At 38.7% G+C, this 4,949-nt stretch overlaps 2 long non-coding RNA genes across 2 annotated transcripts; both read left to right on the top strand.

The window, feature by feature from the left end:
• Window positions 1–609: 609 nt before the first annotated feature.
• Window positions 610–2,885, top strand: LOC139190051 (uncharacterized). The gene is made up of 2 exons (XR_011574039.1): window positions 610–2,310; window positions 2,487–2,885. It is a non-coding gene; the product is annotated as an uncharacterized lncRNA (long non-coding RNA).
• Window positions 2,886–3,053: 168 nt separating this feature from the next.
• Window positions 3,054–4,662, top strand: LOC139190050 (uncharacterized). Its single transcript, XR_011574038.1, has 2 exons — window positions 3,054–3,949; window positions 4,210–4,662. It is a non-coding gene; the product is annotated as an uncharacterized lncRNA (long non-coding RNA).
• The last annotated feature ends 287 nt before the right edge of the window (window positions 4,663–4,949 follow it).

Below are 4,949 nucleotides of genomic sequence, written 5' to 3'. Positions count from 1 at the left end.
TTGTTGTTACAGTTAGTTACAAGTTTGCTTAGTGGTTAAGTATTGTTGGTTACTATATATAGCAAGTTAAGTCATTTCCCAATGTAATCAGAATTGCTATTGCTGTAATAACAAATATCCTTTTCTCTTCTCTGTGACTTTTCGCTTTCTTCCTTTTTCATTGCTGTTTGTTAAGAGGACAAGGATTGTCTGCCCTCCATGGTATCGAGCCCGGTTTTCGCAATTTTTTCTTGGGAACGAAGCTAAGCTGTGCTGCGATTGTGTTTCTGAGGAGTTTGGCGAGCAGATTCGACTCATCGGTTGATCGGAAAGTTGCTGCGAAATCAGGTGTTCTTGGACTCTATGTCTTTATGAGTTTTCTTTGAAGATTTCTGAAAATTGTTGATGAATTTGGATTAGACATGAAGCCATCATTGACTGCTTGATAATCTTGGAAATTGTTGATGAACTGTGATAAATCTTGAAAATTGCTGAAATTCTGAAGGCACAAAGCCACATCTCTGTCTATTCTGTGAAATTTGTTCAAAATGAATGGAGTCTTGAGAAGAATTGTCAAGCACGAAGCAAGAAGTGTGATAAATTTGTGAAAAGATTGAAGCAGTTGTGATAAAATTTTGTGAAGAATGCAGTAAAATTGATGAAATTAGGTCCTTTGTTATCTGAATTCAGGAAATTTGTTGAATTTTGAGCACGAAGCTTTAGAATCGTCAAGATTGAAGTTTCTTGATGATTTCTTGATAAGTATCTCTGTGTGATTCATTACTGTCAATTGTTTACTATTCAAGAAGTGTGATAATGGGGTCTTCTCCACTCAAGATCGATGGTTTGCTAGGAATGCTTACGATTCGTCTGCAAGATGACAATTTTTGTGAAATGGTCCCTTCAATTTCAATCTGTGTTGGAAGGTTATGATTTGTTTGACTACTTTGATGGTACCAATATTTGTCCTCCAAAGTACGGGGTTTCTTTGGAAAGTGGTGTTATAAAGGAGATTATTGTGGCTAATTGTGAATGGATTAAGGCTGATAAAGCATTACTTAGTCTACTGATTGCTACTCTTGGAGATGAGGCTATTGAATATGTTGTTGGAAGTAAAACTGCTTATCAAGCCTGGACTCAACTCACAGATACGTATGCAACGGTTTCAAGGGCAAGAATCAATCACCTCAAGACTGAATTACACATTATCAAGAAGGGAGCAGATTCTATTGAGAAGTATTTACTCAGGCTCAAGCACTTGAAAGGCCAATTACTTGCTGCAGGGGAAAAGAAGGGAGCAGATTCTATTGAGAAGTATTTACTCAGGCTCAAGCACTTGAAAGGCCAATTACTTGCTGCAGGGGAAACAATTTCAGACAATGACCTTATTGTTGCAGCCTTGGCAGGTCTACATCAGAGTATAACATGATCAAGACTGTGATGGTAGCAAGAGAATCAGTTATTACAATGAAGGAGTTTTGTGCACAGTTGTTAAGTGCAGAAAGAACAGCTGAAGAATTCAACTCTTCTCTGCAATTTCCTATGACTAGAATGCTTTCTCAGGGAAAGTCTTCTGCCTGGGTGCAAGTAGACAGTACTATCAAGGTGACAGTTCAAACAGAAATGGATCAAATGGTGGTCAATTTTATCAAGGGGAATATTCTGCAACAGGTGCAATTAGGCAATCTTATCAGGGAAATCAATCTAATGGTGGAGTAGGTTTTGTTGGTCAATTTCCAAGATCAAATGGCACTGGACCAAGTGGTGGAAACTTTTCTCAGGGGAGTCTACCTCAGCAGTTTCAAGCTCATAGAAATAACAATGGTTTCAATGGTCCTGGATTCAATTCTAGACCAAGATACAATGGTAATAATTCAGGGAACTTCAACAACAGAAGCAATGGTGGCTTTAATGGCTCTTCAGGCAATAACAAGGGAGGTTCAACATGGGGAAATTGGAATGGCAATACTAGTCAAAGATCACACATCATCCCCGAGTGTCAGATTTGCAACAAAAAGGGGCATACTGCACCTAGTTGTTATTACAGGAATGAGCAACTACCTACTTCTAATCCATCAATCCCTGAGTGCCAAATCTGTGGAAAATGTGGACACACTGCCTTGAATTGTTTTCACGGAGGAAATTATGCTTTCCAAGGAGTTCAACCACCATCATCTCTCAGTGCTATGACTGCTCAGTCTTCCATGGAGTTCAATAACAATTAGGCTTGGATAATGGACACTAGAGCTACTCATCACATGACTGGAAATATTGGAGATTTGGACATGGTGACACCATTCGAATGAGATCAAGAGATCACAGTGGGAAGTGGTGAATGTCTTCCTGTCAAAAACACTGGTTCTTCTATCAAAACATCTTCTAAACCTCTCAATCTTTATACTATGCTATATGTTCCAAAATTAGCTGCTAGTTTGATTTCGGTTTATACCTTATGCAAGGATAATAATTGTTATGTGATTCTTGATGAATTAGGATTTTGGGTGCAGGAGAAGGTAACAAAGACAATTCTCATGAGAGGAAGGAGTAGTGGGGGATTATATCATATACCAAAGCAACTCTTCTTCAAGTATAATCAGCTAATGAAGTCTACACCAAAGGCATTTCTTGGACAGCTTGTGAAAACATCTTTGTGGCATCATAGGTTATGACACCCTACCAATGAAGTACTCCATAGTATGCTATCCAACTTTCAAATCACATATAAGCCTGATATAAATAAACATGTATGTAGTTACTGTCTTAAAGGAAAGATGTCTAGACAGGTATTTGAACCTAAAGCTGTGAGATCTGTACAACCTTGTGAGAGAATTAGTAGTGATGTATGGGACCAGCCTCAGTTGTTATCAGTTGAAGATTACAAGTACTATGTGAGCTTTATTGATGAATGTGCAAAATTTACATGGATTTTTCCATTGATATACAAGTCTCAAGTTAGAGGTCGCACTTGGTGCGACGGCAAGTGCCTTCGCCCATGAGCGGTAGGTCTCGGGTTCAAGACTTGGGAGCAGCCTCTCCATAAATGGGGGTAAGGCTAGCCGACATTCACCTCTCCCAGACCCTGCGTAAGCAGGAGCCTTGTGCACTGGGTACGACCTTTTATACAAGTCTCAAGTTCTGGATATGTTTGAGAAATTTTATGCTTTTATTCAAACTCAATTTCAAGTTGTTCCTAAGTTCTTTCAACTGGATGGAGGTGGTGAATATATGAGTATTGCTTTTAAGAGATTTATGGATTCAAAAGGTGTTGTGCATTTGATTTCATGTCCATATAGTCCCCCGGCAAAATGGAATTGCCGAAAGGAAGCATAGGCATATTTTAGAAATTGCAGTGACTTTGTTGTCTACAGCTCATTTACCACATAATTTTTGGTTCCATGCACGTGCACATGCTGTTTTCCTTATCAATAGAATGCCCTGTAAGTCATTAGGCATGCAGTTTCCATTTTTCAAGCTATTTGGAGTTCAACCAGTGCTATCTACATTAAAAGTGTTTGGGACATTTGTTTATCCCTATCTTAGACCATATAATTCATCAAAGGTAGATGCTAAGACAGATCAATGTGCATTCTTGGGCTACTCACTTGGATACAAATGGGTAATTTGTTATCAAAGAGTCAAGAAAAGATTGTTGATATCCAGACATGTGATTCTAGTTCACATCCAATCCTTGTTCCTTATGTTCTTCCTTGTCTCAGTAATGACAATAGTACATCTCACCCTAGAACAAGATCTCAGTCAGTGCATATAGTGGATCAAATGGGTTCTCATGATGGTGTTATGCAAGATCAGTCAATCACAGTGGCTTCAAGTTCTTCACATGATTGTTCAGTTACTCAGAATCAAGATATGGTCTCTAGTACTCAGCAACAGGTTTCTCCCACTCACACCCTTCCCTCTCTACATCAACTTACAACTCTATGTTGCATGTCCAGAGTTCACCCCATTCGAGGTAATTCTTCCTCTTAGTCCAAATAATGATTCAAGTAATATTAACAATTCGAATTCAGTTCATCCTATGCAAACTAGACTAAAATCTGGTGCTATTCAAAGACAAGACTATAGTGCCTATTCTGCCTGTGATTCCACTAATGTTGGTTCGGATTCTGCTACTAAAGATATATCATTCTGTGGTTACACTGCTCTTGTAAGCATTACTGAATCCTCTGAACCAACATCTTACAAATCTGCTGTTATATGTGAAAATTGAAGAAATGCCATGGTTGAAGAATTCACAGCTTTACAGAAACAAGGAACTTGGGAGTTGGTTCCTCCACCTTCAAATAGATTGGACACCAATTATCACTTTGTTTGTGAAAGAGTTCAAAAAGGAGACTTGCAGGTTGAATACATTTCCGCAGTGGACAAGCTTGCTGATGTGTTAACGAAGGGATTGCATGGTACAGCCTTTTTACATAACTGTTGCAATCTCAAGCTCGGGTTCCCCAGTTGAGATTGAGGGGGGTATTAACCATAAGAGTGCCAAGTGGCATAATCCTTGCTATGACATGTGTAATGATCCTAGAGTCTTAGTTGGTACAGTTAGTTACAATTTTGATTAGTGGTTAAGTATTGTTGGTTACTATATATAGCAAGTGAAGTCATTTCCCAATGTAATCAGAATTGCTATTGTTGTAATAACAAATATCCGTCTCTCCTCTGTGACTTTTCGCTTTCTTCGTTTTTCATTGCTGTTTGTTAGGACCTAGTACTCTTTAAATATTTATTTTTGTTGTAAAATTGACTGTGGGTGCAGTGGAATAAATGAAACAAGACACAAAATTTACGAGGTTCCTCTACAGTCAGTGTGACTGGAGTACGTCCTCGGGGCAGCAGTGGTGCTTTCATTATAATTTGAAATAATAAGAGTACAAAGATAACTCTCTCTATTATCTCCTCTCATCTTCCTCTTCTTCCTCTCTACCTCTTCTTTCCCCTCTCTCTCTCTCTTC

Source organism: Malus domestica, chromosome 12 (assembly GCF_042453785.1).
Source record: "Malus domestica chromosome 12, GDT2T_hap1".
Taxonomy (NCBI): domain Eukaryota; kingdom Viridiplantae; phylum Streptophyta; class Magnoliopsida; order Rosales; family Rosaceae; genus Malus; species Malus domestica.
This window is presented reverse-complemented; position numbering and strand designations above follow the sequence as displayed.